The sequence below is a fragment of the Procambarus clarkii genome, chromosome 79, assembly GCF_040958095.1.
Source record: "Procambarus clarkii isolate CNS0578487 chromosome 79, FALCON_Pclarkii_2.0, whole genome shotgun sequence".
Taxonomy (NCBI): Eukaryota; Metazoa; Arthropoda; class Malacostraca; order Decapoda; family Cambaridae; genus Procambarus; species Procambarus clarkii.
In genome coordinates, this window is record NC_091228.1 from 25,229,022 (window position 1) to 25,248,134 (window position 19,113).

General features: G+C 42.9%; 1 long non-coding RNA gene across 1 annotated transcript in view; it reads right to left on the bottom strand.

Moving 5' to 3' along the window:
* Positions 1-10,958: 10,958 nt before the first annotated feature.
* Positions 10,959-19,113, bottom strand: part of LOC138357697 (uncharacterized) — a 367,202-nt gene continuing 359,047 nt past the window's right edge. The window contains exon 3 of the long non-coding RNA XR_011225117.1: positions 10,959-11,031. This is a non-coding gene — a long non-coding RNA (uncharacterized lncRNA). The remainder of the gene's footprint in view (positions 11,032-19,113) is intronic.

Below are 19,113 nucleotides of genomic sequence, written 5' to 3' on the forward strand. Positions count from 1 at the left end.
AGCCCTACTCAACACCTACCCCCTCTCAACACCTACCACCCCTTCTCAACACCTACCACCCCTTCTCAACACCTACCACCCCTTCTCAACACCTTCCAGCCCTACTCAACACCTACCACCCTTCTCAACACCTACCACCCCTTCTCAACACCTTCCAGCCCTACTCAACACCTACCACCCCTTCTCACCACCTACCCCCCCCCTTCTCAACACCTACCACCCCTTCTCAACACCTACCACCCCTTCTCAACACCTACCACCCCCTTCTCAACACCTACCCCCCTTCTCAACACCTACCACCCCTTCTCAACACCTACCACCCCCTTCTCAACACCTACCACCCCCTTCTCAACACCTACCACCCCTTCTCAACACCTACCACCCCCTTCTCAACACCTACCACCCTACTCAACACCTTCCACCCCTTCTCAACACTTTCCAGCCCTACTCAACACCTACCAGCCCTACTCACACCTACCAGACCTTCCCAACACTCCCAGCCCTACTCAACACCTACCACCCCTTCTCAACACCTACCACCCCTTCTTCAACACCTACCAGCCCTACTCACACCACCTTACCCACCCATTCTCAACACCTACCACCCCTTCTCAACACCTTCCAGCCCTACTCAACACCTACCACCCCTTCTCAACACCCCTACCACCCCTTCTCAACCCTTCCAGCCCTACTCAAACACCTACCGCCCCTATCTCACCACCTACCCCCCCCTTCTCCACCACCTTACCACCCCTTCTCAACACCTACCACCCCTTCTCAACACCTTCCAGCCCTACTCAACACCTACCAGCCCTACTCAACACCTACCAGCCCTTCTCAACACCTACCAGCCCTACTCAACACCTACCACCCCTTCTCAACACCTACCAGCCCTACTCAACACCTACCACCCTTTCGCAACACCTACCACCCCTTCTCAACACCTTCCAGCCCTACTCAACACCTACCACCCCTTCTCAACACCTACCACCCCTTCTCAACACCTACCACCCCTTTCTCAACACCTACCACCACTTCTCAACACCTTCCAGCCCTACTCAACACCTACCACCCCTTCTCAACACCTACCACCCTTTCACAACACCTACCACCCCTTCTCAACACCTTCCAGCCCTACTCAACACCTACCACCCCTTCTCAACACCTACCACCCCTTCTCAACACCTACCACCCCTTCTCAACACCTTCCAGCCCTACTCAACACCTACCACCCCTTCTCAACACCTACCACCCCTTCTCAACACCTTCCAGCCCTTCTCAACACCTACTACCCCCTTCTCAACACCTTCCACCCCTTTCTCAACACCTACCACCACTTCTCAACACCTACCAGCCCTACTCAACACCTTCCACCCCTTCTCAACACCTTCCAGCCCTACTCAACACCTACCAGCCCTACTCAACACCTACCAGACCTTCCCAACACCTACCAGCCCTACTCAACACCTACCACCCCTTCTCAACACCTACCACCCCTTCTCAACACCTACCAGCCCTACTCAACACCTACCACCCCTTCTCACCACCTACCACCCCTTCTCAACACCTACCACCCCTACACAACACCTACCAGACCTTCTCAACACCTACCAGCCGTTCTCAACACCTACCAGCCGTTCTCAACACCTACCAGCCGTTCTCAACACCTACCAGCCGTTCACAACACATTCTACCCCTTCTCAACACCTACCACCGCCTTCTCAACACCTACCACCCCCTTCTCAACACCTACCACCCCTTCTCAACACCTACCACCCCTTCTCAACACCTACCACCCCTTCTCAGTACCTGTCGGCCCCTATCAACACCCAATACTCCTTCTAGTCAACTAATCACATCTTCCCACACCAATTTCCCCGGGATCACTTCTACCCCAACCACCACCACCACCACTGGCCGAGCTTCCTACCCATGGTTATAACTCATCACCTACCACCCCTTAGTCGCAGCTATCAGCAGGCATCAAGCCCCAGTCCGCCAACAGCCCCAACCAGCTCTACCCCAACACTGCCTCTCCCACACCGTGATGCAGGCACGCAGTGCTGCCCAAAAACACATATTTGTGAATGGTAACGACTGGATGATTATACACGGCCAGATAGTCAGGTCGTGAACGGTGTAAGCGCGTCCTCTCTAAGCACACACACACACACACACACACACACACACACACACACACACACACACACACACACACACACACACACACACACACACGCACGCACGCACGCACGCACACCTGCATACCATGGAAAACAAAGGAGAAGAATGTGCGAAGAAAATGGTAGATCATTTGGAGCAAAAGAACTTTGTAACACATGATCAGCAAGGCTTCAGGGACGGCAAATCATGCTTCAGGGACGGCAAATCATGCTTCACAGGATTAATTGACCAAGTGACAAAAATCAGGCATCAAAGAAAAACGTGGGTATACTGCATATTTTTGTATTACCAGAAAGACCTTCACACAGTACCCATTAAGTGACTAGTGCACAAGCTGGTAATGCAGGCAGGAGTGAAAGGGAAGGTACTCCACTGGATGAAGGTGTACTAAAGCAAAGGCCTCACTTCTCACAGTGACAGCGAGTCACTGTGAGCGGTGAGGCCGCAGAGTGGCCAGACGTCACTAGTAGAACCCCGCAGGGTTACGTCCTTGGACCTATACTGTTTCTGATGTATGTAACTGATCTCCCAGAAGAAATAGACTCGTTCCTCTCAATGTTTTTTGACGATGAACAAATAATGAGGAGGATTACGCCGGAGGAAGATAGCATGAGGCTACAAAGATGACCTGGACAAATTGAAGGAATGGTCCAACAAATGACTACTGACGTTCAACCCAAGTGAATATATGGTAATGAAACTAGGCGGTGGAAACAGGAGGCTAGAAACAGGATACCGAATAGGGGATGAAATCCTTCATGAAACGGACAGAGAAAAACGTAGATGACATCATGGCAAACATGTCTCCTGAAACCCACAACAAAAGATCAAAAGTGGCATACGCAAGTCTGGCTAACATCAGATCAGTCTTCAGAAACCTGTGTAATGAAGAATTCAGAACCTTGTATACCACATATGTAAGACCAATCCTGGAGTATGCGGCCCCAGCATGGAGCCCGTACCTTGTCAAGCACAAGAAGTTGGAGAAAGTTCAGAGGTAGACCACTAGGCTGTGTAAACTGCTCCTCACGTAGCTGGAAGAGAGAAGTGTTCAGGGAGACATGATCACCACATACAAAATTCTAAGGGGAATTGAGAGGGTAGATAAGAACAGATTATTTAACACGGGTGGCACTCATGCAAAGGGACACACGTAGAAGTTGAGTACTCAAATGAGCCTTTCTAATTAGACAAATTTGAAAGAACGTTTTCACTGTCAGAGAAGTTAATAGATGGAATGCAATATGAAGTGATGTGGTGAAGGCAAACTCTATACACTATTTCAAATTTAGACATGACGGAGCTCGAGTAGCTCAGGAACCTGTACAGCTGTAGATGGAAGTTGAGAGGCGGGACCAAAGAGCCGCAGCTTAACGTCCGCAAGCACAACTAGGTAAGTACATACACAAAAATACTAACACAGAATTTTCGTAAAGGAAAAATCCTGTTTGAGCAACTTGTTTGTTCCATGAGAATATTGCAACAATCAAACAGGAGAGACTCTGCTTGTTCCTAGAAGTCCAGGAAACTTTTGTTGCAGCTCCTCACAAGCGATGAATATATTGAGATATTGAGTAAAACAATAATGAGTATATTGCCCGGGCATGGAACCCCTACCTATGAAAACTTAAAACAAAACTAGAAAATATTCATAAGTGTGTGCAGCCTGGCTCGTTCCTCAGCTAAGGAACGGAACTATGAAGACGGACTGAGGTAACTTGACCTCATTACAATGAGAGAATGGAGGAATAGGGCGGACATATAACAACGTACAAGATACTAAAGTAAACTAACAACGAAGATATAGAAACAATGTATAACGAAAGGCTCAATAGAACGAGAGGACATAACAGGTTTTTGGAAACAAGTCATATGTCAGATGTCAGTAAGACCATCATCAGACTAAGAGTCGTTAATGAGTGGTGTGGGAAATTTTACCCGCCATATCTAATAATCATCTAAGAAATGTATTATTTCCATATCATATCAAAATCATATCAAATCTTATTAATTAAAATCATATCCGAATCATAATAGACGTGCAGAGAGCCAGAATGTGGCTCCAAAATATGGCTCAGGCCTCGAAATTGGGAAGTTTGGGATATTTTGAAAACTGCAGGGGGGTTTGGGACAGATATGACCAAACGCCGCTTTCAGTACTTGGCACATGTTGGGTATAAAAAAGTCGCAATTTCAAACTGCGAATACGTGCAGAGAGCCAGAATTTGGCTCCAAAATATGGCTCAGGCCTCGAAATTGGGATATTTGGGATATTTTGAAAACTGCAGGGGAGTTTGTGCAAAATGTGACTCACTGCCGCTTGCAGTACATGGCATATGTTGGGTATAAAAAGTCGTAATTTCAAACTGCGAATACGTGCAGAGAGCCTGAATATGGCTCCAAAATATGGCTCAGGTCTCGAAATTGGGAAGTTTGGGATATTTTGAAAACTGCAGGGGAGTTTGTGCAAAATGTGACTCACTGCCGCTTTCAGTACTTGGCATATGTTGGGTATAAAAAGTCGAAATTTCACACTGCGAACACGTGCAGAGTGCCTGAATTTGGCTCCAAAATATGGCTCAGGCCTCGAAATTGGGATGTTTGATATATTTTGAAAACTACAGGGGGGATTGGGACAAATGTGGCCAAAAGCCGCATTCAGTACTGGGCATATGTTGGGTATAAAAAAGTCGTAATTTCAAACTGCGAATACGTGCAGAGAGCCAGAATTTGGCTCCAAAATATAGCTCAGGCCTTGAAATTGGGATGTTTGGGATATTTTGAAAACTGCAGGAGAGTTTGTGCTAAATGTGACTCACTGCCGCTTTCAGTACTTGGCATATGTTGGGTATAAAAAGTCGTAATATCAAACTGCGAATACGTGCAGAGAGCCAGAAATTGGCTCCAAAATATGGCTCAGGCCTCGAAATTGGGATGTTTGGGATGTTTTGAAAACTGGAGGGAGGTTTGGGACAAATGTGACCAAACGCCGCTTTCCTCACTAGGACTTGCTGTCAATGTACATAGCGCCCCCGCTCTGGGAAGCGTACATTAGGGAGGCTCCGGCCTCCCCCGATGCTGTGAGCCCCTGGGTAGCTGCAGTGAGCAAACACTGGCCCAAAAACGCCAGTTGAATTCAAAGATGAGCTCCAGGCGAGGTGTGGAAAGTAAGTCCAGCCAGGAGCGTTCAAACTGCGCGCCAAGATGGCCGACCTTTCGGGCGGGAATCTCCTCCACAACGAAATCTTTTATTGTAGAGCTGTTGACAACATACTTTTATCTCAACTTAAGTTTTCGCCAAGCATAATTTTTTCTCATTTGGAAAATACATTATCATCTTCACTATAAATGACTACTATAGCGTGTCATTTCTGCTCACACTCATCTCTAAATAAAATGATTACAAATATTTCCAAGGACAAACTGCCTCATCCAGCCCGCCTCTTCCCTCATTCCAAATCCACAAACCCACTAACAATCCTCCAACTTCATGGGAAGGTCAAGCTTCCCAGGACCTTGGAGTCATTGGATATGGATTTGTGGATTACCTGACCTAGCAGTTTATGCCTTTGGGGAGATCTCCCCCCCCCCCACTTGGCATATGCATTAATGATATATAATGCATATGCCAGCCAGTCCAAGTCTAATTTTAAGATAATTCTCCTATCTCTCAATTTATTCTTTACCTACTCTTCACAGCAAGTCTTTGTCACCCACATTGAACAATATTCTAAGTCTTCACTACCCCAAAACCTGCCTCGCCACCCAGCTTTTACCTTATCATACATCTTTGCTACCCATCATTTGGTTTGGATAAAACATTCAAGGTTAAATGTTCGCCCTTGATCACCTAGCAGCAATTGAGGATACAGATGTAAGCTGATTGGAGAGTCGCGTTCTGAGTGTAAACTAGTAGAACGTAAGTCAAGAAACTGCAGATGGCCTATTGTCCTGCACGTGGCGGCACCTATTTATATCCACCCACACTCATTCATATACGTCTAACCTAAGCTTCAAACAATCAAAGATTCCTATGCCTATTATGATCCAGTAATATGGATCCAGTGATCCAGTAGTATGATCCACAATCGATTTGAGAATGGTCCAGGACGGACCGAAACGTCGTTGTCCCTTCACCTTCTAGTGTGTGGTCTGGTCAACATACTTCAGGCACGTTTTTGTGACTCGTCGTCTGCACATGATCCAGTAATTTGTTCCACAAATCCACAACCCAGTTACCAAACCAGTATTTACCCAGGTATTTCCTAAATCTGAACTTATCTTCATTTAAAGCCTTATCAATAGCTTCCTTGTTATGCCCATTCATCTACTTGTACACTTCAATCATGTCACGTTAAGATTTTTCCAACATCTCTTCATACGGAAGCTTTCTAATTTACGGGATTAACTTTGTCATCCTAACTGACGTGTTCTAGTGAATTATGTCCATTCTTTAGCATGGCGATCAAAACTGAACGGCATAATCTAAATGGGACCGAAAAACAATACTTTAATAAACCCAGCCGACTTATTGCTAACTCTTCTATAAATAAATCTATGGGAAAGAAAAGCTCTCAGCCTGCTAACAAGAGTGTACAAATCCACAAGGGCCGGGACGAGGATTCAAACCTGCATCCGAAAGCATCCCAGACGCTGCCGTAATCGACTGAGCTACGACATGGTCAAAAGGAGTTGAAACCGAAGTTCTACTGAACTTAATGGATCCTACAATCTCTCCGAGGCACAAACCAGTGTTAGTGTAACAAGAATGTGAAGTTTTCTACTTCCATCTAGTTCCACCCGCTCCTCCCCAGAACTAGTTGTTAACTTTACCTTGACTCCTCTGATCCAACACTTGTCCACACGTGCCACACTCCTGAAAAAATATTTTTTACATATATTAAGGGCAAGTATAAGTAATTATCAAAAGAAGGCACCAAACCAGGAAGGCTATGTAGCACCAGGGTAAGTATAAACAGTTTATTTCAAATACAATCGAGTAGGAAAATACAATTATGAATTTCAAGAACACTGGAACCAATCACTGGAAAAGGTGAAATTGCAATGGAGATTAATTACAGATTGTATCAACAATAGCGAGTAAGCAAGACTGATAAGACTGCAATAGCCTAACGGAATACATTTTTGTCTCCGACTCATGAGGCTATGGTTAAGCATCAATGTTCTTTTAAAGTTACATAGAAACACATTACCTTATTAGGGTCTTCCACTAAAACAAACCTTTAGCTAACCTTAGTTAAAAGTACTGTGTATTATTAATTTATTTAGCTGTGTATTGGCCTAAATTATATAAACAACATGTTTAAAACACCTCAAGTACAGTATATGGTCTCTGAGCACTAAACTAACGTTAGAAGCCTAGTAATTACATTGTTAAAAATGGCCATTTACAGGTGAATTCATTTTACATCGCAGAGTAAACAAGATGCAAACAATTAACATCTTCCATCTATTAGATAAACAATTATCTAGTCGTCCCTTCACTTTGTAGTGTGTGGTTTGGTCAACATATTTCAGCCCCCGTTATTGTGACTCCTCGTCTGCAATTATCTTCCCCATTTATCTGCACAATTGCTATCCTGATATGACCACTCCATCGCCCTAGTCGTTAACACTAAACAATCTAGGGCGACTTGTTGCTAAACATTATATGCCACCTTTACCTTAGCTACAAGACACCGTGTACATATTATGAAACTACCTTTAATGTCATAATGCAGCAGTTTGCGCGCTCAAAATACAGATAGACAAACTCCTCAGGAACCGTAGGGGAACCTTTGACAAACCGCCGGCTTCCTGTTGCCGTAGAGGGCACCATGGAGAAATGGTGGCCCTCTGGTAAATTTAAATCAATATTACCTAGGAGTTATGATGTACCAGCCATTAAACATCTGGGACTCACAGATAATATGAAAAGAATCCTTAAGAATAGTTAAAGGAATCATTGACTTAAACGAACAACATTGAATATTCAACTGTACGAGTCTCTGTTGTGGCCTCATCTGGCCTACTGTGTCCTAATATGGAAACTTCACTTCAAAAACACATCAATGATTTTCCGCTTTGGAGAAAGTTCAAGACAGCAACAACAATCATGCCAGAACTTGTTCAACTGTCACTACTTCGAATCTCTGAGGGACTAACACTATAAATGTTTAAATTGTTATAGATTTTGATAGATTAGCCTATAAATTTTCCTAGAAATTACCTATTTAATATTATCTGTTAGATTAAGGACCTGCCCGAAGTGCTATGCGTACTAGTGGCTTTACAAGAATGTAAACACATAGTGCTATGTACTCCTTGTCACCTGTCCTCTTAAAAATAGCGTCGCTTTTGGCCGTTTACCCGTATGGCGAATATGGACGTAATTTGAAAATGAAAACAAAATGAAAATAAATTTGGGATGTTTTTTCAACAACAATAAGTTAAGGGTCCTCTGATAGGTTAGGTGGGCAGGAAATTCTCATAAAGTTTCAAAACGTTATGAAAAATGTTAATGGAAAGAATCCTCTTCTAAGCTTGCCGAGTAAGCCGGACGACTCAAACAGAAAACGGAACAGTGCGTCACTTTTGTGAGTCGATTTCATTTAAAATTACATCCAAATTTGGCCATAGCGCCGCGCATACCAGCCAAAAGTGACGTTAGTTTTAAGTGGACGGGTTGATCAGAAACCCAATATAACTTGTAGTTATATAAATAAATAAATAACAGCCTAGGCCTTTGTAATACTGACCAAGTTGGAGGTCATTAATACAGACCACTTCTCTAAAATGTAATATTTGACACAGACAGGCTGGACAACAGCTGCAAGCTCAACAAGCCACAATGTAACACAGAAAATAGGTGTGTTGTTTCCCCCATAGGATTATTAACCCATGAACCCGCTTAACCACTCAAGTCTGAAATGCCGAGTCATTCCTTTTGTTCACAATATACACAAGACAAATCCTCAATAAAATAAGGGTGGGGGGGGGGGGGGGGAGTAGGAAGGCTGACCTTCGACAAGGCGCCGCCGTCTTGTCCCCGTCGTGGCCACTGTAGATGGTGGCCCTTAGGTCAATTCATCATACGAGCCCTTCTCCTTCCATCATTCTCAATCATGCTCATCATATTAACCTGCACCCCTTCAATCCCCCCCCCCAATATCTTCACACAATCTGTGGCCAAAATTTCTCGTTTCATCAAAATATGTCGAAGATTTCTTTTTGGGTTGTTTTAAGGGGCCTGACAGCCGAGTGGACAGCGCTTCGGATTCGTGATCCTGAGGTTCCGGGTTCGATCCCCGGTGGAGGCTGAAACAAATGGGCACTTTCTTTCACCCTGATGACCCTGTTTACCTATCAGTAAATAAGTACCTGGGAGTTAGACAGCTGCTATGGGCTGCTTCCTTTGGGATGTGTAAGAAAAACAGGCCTGGTCGAGGACCGGGTTGCGGGGGACGCTCAGCCCCGAAATCATCTCAAGATAACCTTAAGATTGCTGGCTAACTACTGGCATGGCTATTAAGGCCACCACAAGCGCCCTAATGACTTAACTAGCGGGTACACCTATGGCTGCCACCTGACAGTCACCTCTATATTTTGTCTAAATACATATAATATACAAAATAATAACGAATAACAACATGAAGTACACACCTCGAACAATCCTTTCTATATTATGATTGAATAATGATATCTGTAACACATTTATTTTTTGCTCACTGGTAATCAACGTGACCCTTGCCAGGCGGCGGCTGGTCGACAACTGAGCCACACGTTAAGAAGTGGGATTCCCAGACGCGCCACTCACCCTTACTTCACCATAATATCTAAACTGTCAACCTCTAATACAGTTAAGCATCTGACCACTAGAGGCGCTAATGCTCCCCTGTTATTACGCCATCCATATAATGATTGCTCTCATTATTCATTGTTGCAACGTTTAAATACATTCATGTTCTGTAGTGACAGTGTCGGACCTCGAAGGAAGAACTGAAACACCCTTCTGAAGATGTATTATTAATTACGAAAATACTTAAGGAAATTCCTGTTTCAATTCTTCCTTCGTGGTCTGACACTGTCACATTTTCATCACGTGTTAATTGTCGTGATTTACACGCAGATTTTGTAGTGTATATACGACAACTTCAGGAAAGTAATGAGTAGCGGATTTAGTCTAAACAATAATATATGCGTTTTGTTTTTAGTGCCAAATTATCTGGCAAATATACATTTGGAGATGTAGCTCAATCCTTCCTGTAGCCCAATCTTTCCTGTAGCCCAATCCTTCTTGTAGCCCAATCCTTCCTGTAGACCAATCCTTCCTGTAGCCCAATCCTTCCTGTAGCCCAATCCTTCCTTCCAAATCCGATTTGTAATATAATATTATTGGAGGTGTTGTGGTTTCTGTTCTAGGCTCAGGATTGTACCTGGTCCAGGTGTCATCTTATGTCGCGTTTATTTCTTTATTGCTATATCCATTGTTCACCAACACTTCAGTTAACTTTCAAACTCCCTACTCACGTTGCTCCATTCTGAACAGTGGGTAAGGGCTCGACGAATATAAGTGTTTAGAACACTGGCTTTGTGTCTTTGGGAGCACTCACTCCTACTGTTTAGGCATTATCCGATGTTTGTAGGCTTAGTATATACGCTACTGCTTAGATATGCTCCTGTTAAATTGTGTGTTTATTTGTCTACTTATACTGAATCCTTTCAAAGTTTGTCCTTATCTGTCATTTGCATCAAACCTCATCCCTCCCACTTACCTGTTTGGCAGTGAGTTCTGCTAATCGTGGATTGCTGTTACGTACCTCATTTGGCTTCATAATAGTTGGATGGCTGAAATAAAAAGGCTTCAATTTAACAGAGCAGAAATTTATGAGAATGATGTTCAAAAATACCAAATAGTTATTATTTTTTCTGTAGAAAACAATGTCTTACAGACAGGGTAAAAAAAAAAATGAATGTAATGAAACATCATTTACTTGGCGAGAGCCAGAGGCTCCTTGGAGCAATCCAGGCTGATATGGATGTACTAGATTTGGCATCAGTCAGTGTGAATGGAGTTCTACTGAATTGCAATCTCTCAGCAAATGAACTTTTTTCACCCTCATTGTTTGCCGTGATCGCCAACATGGTATTTAGAAAAAGTTGATCTGCTGCTCACCTCTTGCTAAATCTCTCCACTAAGTGACATTAGACACTGGATGAATCATAGATCAGCAGTGTTGTTGATCTAAATATAGCAGGTGCATCTGAGTGGATTTGGATTAGAAGGAAAGCATCACGCACTAGCCCCTATCAGTCACCATTCTGCAATATAAAAAAAATCCCCAATGCTTACCACATCACTTTTTTATACCCAACATATGCCAAGTTCTGAAAGTGGCGTTTGGTCACATTTGTCCCAATCCCCACTGCAGTTTTCAAAATATCCCAAACATCTCAATTTCGAGGCCTGAGCCATATTTTGGAGCCAAATTCTGGCTCTCTGCACGTATTCGCAGTTTGAAATTACGACTTTTTATACCCAACATATGCCAAGTACTGAAAGAGGCAGTGAGTCATATTTTGCACAAACTCCCCTGCAGCTTTCAAAATATCCGAAATATTCCAATTTCGAGGCCTAAGCCATAATTTGAAGCCAAATTCTGGCTCTCTGCACGTATTCGTAGTTTGAAATTGCGACTTTTTTATACCCAACATATGCCAAGTACTGAAAGCGGCGTTTTGTCAAATTTGTCCCAATTCCCCCTGCAGTTTTCAAAATATCCCAAACATCTCAATTTCGAGGCCTGAGCCATATTTTGGAGCCAAAGTCTGGCTCTCTGCACGTATTCGCAGTTTGAAATTACGACTTTTTTACACCCAACATATGCGAAGTACTGAAATGTTTGGTGAAATTTGTCCCAAACCCCCCTGCAGTTTTCAAAATATCCTAAACATCCCAATTTCGAGGCCTGAGCCGTATTTTGGAGCCAAATTCTGGCTCTATGCACGTATACGCAGTTTGAAATTACGACTTTTTATACCCAACATATGCCAAGTCCTGATAGCGGCAGTGAGTCACATTTTGCACAAACTCCCCTGCAGTTTTGGATATATCCCTAATATCCCAAATTAGAGGCCTGAGCTATATTTTGGAGCCAAATTCTGGCTCTCTGCACGTATTCGCCGTTTGAAATTACGACTTTTTTATACCCAACATATGCCAAGTAATGAAAACGGCATTTGGTCACATATATCTCAAACCCCCCTGCAGTTTTCAAAATATCCCAAACATCCCAATTTCGAGGCCTGAGCCATATTTTGGAGCCAAATTCTCGCTCTCTGCACGTATTCGCAGTTTGAAATTACAACTTTTTATACCCAACATATGCCAAGTACTGAAAGCGGCGTTTGGTTACATCTGTCCCAAACCCCCCTGCAGTTTTCAAAATATCCCAAACATCCCAATTTCGAGGCTTGAGCCATAGTTTGGAGTCAAATTCTGACTCTCTGCACGTATTCGCACTTTGAATTTACGACTTTTTATACCCAACATATGCCAAGTTCTGAAAGCAGCATTTGGTCATATTTGTCCCAAACCCCCCTGCAGTTTTCAAAATATCCCAAACATCCCAATTTCGAGGCCTGAGCCGTATTTTGGAGCCAAATTCTGGCTAATGCACGTATTCGCAGTTTGAAATTATGACTTTTTATACCCAACATATGCCAAGTCCTGAAAGCGGCAGTGAGTCACATTTTGCACAAACTCCCTTGCAGTTTTCAAAATATCCCAAATATTCCAATTTCAAGACCTGAGCCATATTTTGGAGCCAAATTCCGGCTCTCTGTACGTATTCGCAGTTTGAAATTACGACTTTATATACCCAACATATGCCAAGTACTGAAAGCGCCGTTTGGTCACATTTGTCCCAAACCTCCCTGCAGTTTTCAAAATATCCCAAACATCCCAATTTCGAGGCCTGATCAATATTTTGGAGCCATATTCTGGCTCTATGCACGTATTCGCAGATTGAAATTACGACTTTTTAAACCCAAAATATGCCAAGTCCTGAAAGCGGCAGTGAGTCACATTTTGCACAAACTCCCCTGCAGTTTTCGAAATATCCTAAATACCCCAATTTCGAGGCCTGAGCCATATTTTGGAGCCAAATTCTGGCTCTCTGCACGTATTTGCAGTTTGAAATTACGACTTTTTATATCCAACATATACCAAGTACTGAAAGCGGCGTTTGGTCACATTTGTCCCAAACCTCCCAGCAGTTTTCAATATATCCCAAACATCCAAATTTCGAGGACTGAGCCATATTTTGGAGCCAAATTCTGGCTCTCTGCACGTATTCGCAGTTTGAAATTACGACTTTTTTATACCCAACATATACCAAGTACTTAAAGCGGCGTTTGGTCACATTTGTCTCAACTCTTCTTGCAGTTTTCAAAATATCCCAAACATCCCAATTTTGAGGCCTGAGCCATATTTTGGAGCGAAATTCTGGCTCTCTGCACGTATTCGCGGTTTGAAATTACGATTTTTTTATACCCAAAATATGCCAAGTCCTGAAAGCGGAAGTGAGTCACATTTTGCACAAACTCCCCTGCAGTTTTCAAAATATCCCCAACATCCAAATTTCGAGGCCTGAGCCGTATTTTGGAGCCAAATTCTGGTTCTATGCACGTATACGCAGTTTGAAATTACGACTTTTTATACCCAGCATATGCCAAGTCCTGATAGCGGCAGTGTGTCACATTTTGCACAAACTCCCTTGCAGTTTTCGAAATATCCCAAATATCCCAATTTCGAGGCCTGAGCCATATTATAGAGCCAAATTCTGGCTCTCTGCACGTATTCGCAGTTTGAAATTACGAATTTTTATACCCAACAAATGCCAAGTACTTAAAGCAGCAGTCAGTCATATTTGTCCAAACCTCCCTGCAGTTTTCAAAATATCCCAAATATCCTAATTTCGAGGCCTGAGCCAAATTTTGGAGCCAAATTCAAGCTCTTTGCACATATTCGCAGTTTGAAATTACGACTTTTTATACCCAACATATGCCAATTCCTGAAAGCGGCGTTAGGTGACATCTGTCCCAAACTCCCCTGCAGTTTTCAAAATATCCCAAACATCCCAATTTCGAGGCTTGAGCCATATTTTGGAGCCAAATTCTGGCTCTCTGCACGAATTCGCACTTTGTATTTACGATTTTTATACCCAACATATGCCAAGTTCTGAAAGCGGCATTTGGTCATATTTGTCCCAAACCCCCCTGCAGTTTTCAAAATATCCCAAACATCCCAATTTCGAGGCCTGAGCCGTATTTTGGAGCCAAATTCTGGCTAATGCACGTATTCGCAGTTTGAAATTACGACTTTTTATACCCAACATATGCCAAGTCCAAAAAGCGGCAGTGAGTCACATTTTGCACAATCTCCCCTGCATTTTTCGAAATATCCCAAATATCCCAATATCGAGGCCTGAGCCATATTATAGAGCCAAATTCTGGCTCTCTGCACGTATTCGCAGTTTGAAATTACGACTTTTTATACCCAACATATGCCAAGTACTGAAAGCGGCAGTGAGTCACATTTTGCCCAAACTCCCTTGCAGTTTTCAAAATATCCCAAATATTCCAATTTCTAGGCCTGAGCCATATTTTGGAGCCAAATTCTGGCTCTATGCACGTATACGCAGTTTGAAATTACGACTTTTTATACCCAACATATGCCAAGTCCTGATAGCGGCAGTGAGTCACATTTTGCACAAACTCCCCTGCAGTTTTCAAAATATCCCAAATATCACAATTTTGAGGCCTGAGCCATATTATAGAGCTAAATTCTGGCTGTCTGCATGTATTCGCAGTTTAAAAATTACGACTTTTTATACCCAACAAATGCCAAGTACTTAAAGCAGCAGTCAGTCACATTTTGCACAAACTCCCCTGCAGTTTTCAAAATATCACAAATATCCCAATTTCGAGGCCTGAGCCATATCTTGGAGCCAAATTCTCGCTCTCTGCACGTATTCACAGTTTCAAATTACGAATTTATATACCCAACATATGCCAAGTACTGAAAGCAGCGTTTGGTCACATTTGTCCCAAACCTCCCTGCAGTTTTCAAAATATCCCAAATATCCTAATTTCGAGGCCTGAGCCATATTATAGAGCCAAATTCTGGCTCTCTGCACGTATTCGCAGTTTGAAATTACGACTTTTTATACCCAAAATATGCGAAGTACTGAAAGCGGCGTTTTGTCACATTTGTCCCAAACCTCCCTGCAGTTTACAAAATATCCCAAACAACACAATTTGGAGGCCTGAACCATATTTTGGAGCCAAATTCAAGCTCTTTACACGTATTCGCAGTTTGAAATTACGACTTTTTATACCCAACATATGCCAAGTACTGAAAGCGGCGTTTGGTTACATCTGTCCCAAACCCCGCTGCAGTTTTCAAAATATCCAAAACATCCCAATTTCGAGGCCTGAGTCATATTTTGGAGCCAAATTCTGGCTCTCTGCACGTATTCGCACTTTGAAATTACGAATTTTTATACCCAAAATATGCCAAGTTCTGAAAGCGGCATTTGGTCATATTTGTCCCAAACCCCCATGCAGTTTTCAAAATATACCAAACATCCCAATTTCGAGGCCTGAGCCGTATTTTGGAGCCAAATTCTGGCTCTCTGCACGTATTCGCAGTTTGAAATTACGACTTTTTATACCCAACAAATGCCAAGTACTGAAAGCGGCGTTTGGTTACATTTGTCCCAAACCTCCCTGCAGTTTTCGAAATATCCCAAATATCCCAATTTAGAGCCCTGAGACATATTTTGGAGCCAAATTCTGGCTCTCTGGACGTATTCGCAGTTTGAAATTTAGGACTTTTTAGTGCCCAACATATGGCAAGTACTGAAAGCGGCGTTTGATTACATCTGTCCCAAACCCCCCTGCAGTTTTCAAAATATCCCAAACATCCCAATATCGAGGCTTGAGCCATATTTAGGAGCCAAATTCTGGCTCTCTGCACGTATTCGCACTTTGAATTTACGATTTTTTATACCCAACATATGCCAAGTTCTGAAAGCGGCGTTTGGTCATATTTGTCCCAAACCCCCCTGCAGTTTTCAAAATATCCCAAACATCCAAATTTCGAGGCCTGAGCCGTATTTTGGAGCCAAATTCTGGCTAATGCACGTATTTGCAGTTTGAAATTCCGACTTTTTATACCCAACATATGCCAAGTCCTGAAAGCGGCAGTGAGTCACATTTTGCACAAACTCCCTTGCAGTTTTCAAAATATCCCAAATATTCCAATTTCAAGGCCTGAGCCATATTTTGGAGCTAAATTCTGGCTCTCTGTACGTATTTGCAGTTTGAAATTACGACTTTATATACCCAACATATGCCAAGTACTGAAAGCGGCGTTTGGTCACATTTGTCCCAAACTTCCCTGCAGTTTTCAAAATATCCCAAAGATCCTATTTCGAGGCCTGAGCAATATTTTGGAGCCAAATCCTGGCTCTATGCACGTATTCGCAGATTGAAATTACGACTTTTTATACCCAAAATATGCCAAGTCCTGAAAGCGGCAGTGAGTCACATTTTGCACAAACTCCCCTGCAGTTTTCGAAATATCCCAAATAACCCAATTTCGAGGCCTGAGCCATATTTTGGAGCCAAATTCTGGCTCTCTGCACGTATTCGCAGTTTGAAATTACGACTTTTTATACCTAACATATACTAAGTACTGAAAGCGGCGTTTGGTCACATTTGTCAAAACCTCCCAGCAGTTTTCAAAATATCCCAAACATCCCAATTTCGAGGACTGAGCCATATTTTGGAGCCAAATTCTGGCTCTCTGCACGTATTCGCAGTTTGAAATTTAGGACTTTTTAGTGCCCAACATATGGCAAGTACTGAAAGCGGCGTTTGGTTACATCTGTCCCAAACCCCCCTGCAGTTTTCAAAATATCCCAAACATCCCAATATCGAGGCTTGAGCCATATTTAGGAGCCAAATTCTGGCTCTCTGCACGTATTCGCACTTAGTATTTACGACTTTTTATACCCAACATATGCCAAGTTCTGAAAGCGGAGTTTGGTCATATTTGTCCCAAACCCCCTTGCAGTTTTCAAAATATCCCAAACATCCCAATTTCGAGGCCTGAGCCGTATTTTGGAGCCAAATTCTGGCTAATGCACGTATTTGCAGTTTGAAATTACGACTTTTTATACCCAACATATGCCAAGTCCTGAAAGCGGCAGTGAGTCACATTTTGCACAAACTCCCTTGCAGTTTTCAAAATATCCCAAATATTCCAATTTCAAGGCCTGAGCCATATTTTGGAGCTAAATTCTGGCTCTCTGTACGTATTTGCAGTTTGAAATTACGACTTTATATACCCAACATATGCCAAGTACTGAAAGCGGCGTTTGGTCACATTTGTCCCAAACCTCCCTGCAGTTTTCAAAATATCCCAAAGATCCTATTTCGAGGCCTGAGCAATATTTTGGAGCCAAATCCTGGCTCTATGCACGTATTCGCAGATTGAAATTACGACTTTTTATACCCAAAATATGCCAAGTCCTGAAAGCGGCAGTGAGTCACATTTTGCACAAACTCCCCTGCAGTTTTCGAAATATCCCAAATAACCCAATTTCGAGGCCTGAGCCATATTTTGGAGCCAAATTCTGGCTCTCTGCACGTATTCGCAGTTTGAAATTACGACTTTTTATACCTAACATATACTAAGTACTGAAAGCGGCGTTTGGTCACATTTGTCCCAAACCTCCCAGCAGTTTTCAAAATATCCCAAACATCCCAATTTCGAAGACTGAGCCATATTTTGGAGCCAAATTCTGGCTCTCTGCACGTATTCGCAGTTTGAATTTACGACTTTTTTATACCCAACATATACCAAGTACTGAAAGCGGCGTTTGGTCACATTTGTCTCAATCCTTCTTGCAGTTTTCTAAATATCCCAAACATCCCAATTTCGAGGCCTGAGCCATATTTTGGAGCGAAATTCTGGCTCTCTGCACATAATCGCGGTTTGAAATTACGATTTTTTTATACCCAAAATATGCCAAGTACTGAAAGCAGCAGTGAGTCACATTTTGCACAAACTCCCCTGCAGTTTTCAAAATATCCCAAACATCCCAATTTCGAGGCCTGAGCCGTATTTTGGAGCCAAATTCTGGCTTTATGCACGTATACGCAGTTTGAAATTACGACTTTTTATACCCAACATATGCCAAGTCCTGATAGCGGCAATGAGTCACATTTTGCACAAACTCCCCTGCAGTTTCCGAAATATCCCAAATATCCCAATTTCGAGGCCTGAGACATATTATAGAGCCAAATTCTGGCTCTCTGCACGTATTCGCAGTTTGAAATTACGACTTTTTATACCCAACATATGCCAAGTACTGAAAGCGGCAGTGAGTCACATTTTGCACAAACTCCGCTGCAGTTTTCGAAATATCCCAAATATCCCAATTTCGAGGCCTGAGCTATATTTTGCAGCCAAATTCTGGCTCTCTGCACGTATTCGCCGTTTGAAATTACGACTTTATATACCCAACATATGCCAAGTACTGAAAGCGGCGTTTGGTCACATTTGTCCCAAACCTCCCTGCAGTTTTCAAAATATCCCAAAGATCCTATTTCGAGGCCTGAGCAATATTTTGGAGCCAAATTCTGGCTCTATGCACGTATTCGCAGATTGAAATTACGACTTTTTATACCCAAAATATGCCAAGTCCTGAAAGCAGCAGTGAGTCACATTTTGCACAAACTCCCCTGCAGTTTTCGAAATATCCCAAATAACCCAATTTCGAGGCCTGAGCCATATTTTGGAGCCAAATTCTGGCTCTCTGCACGTATTCGCAGTTTGAAATTACGACTTTTTATACC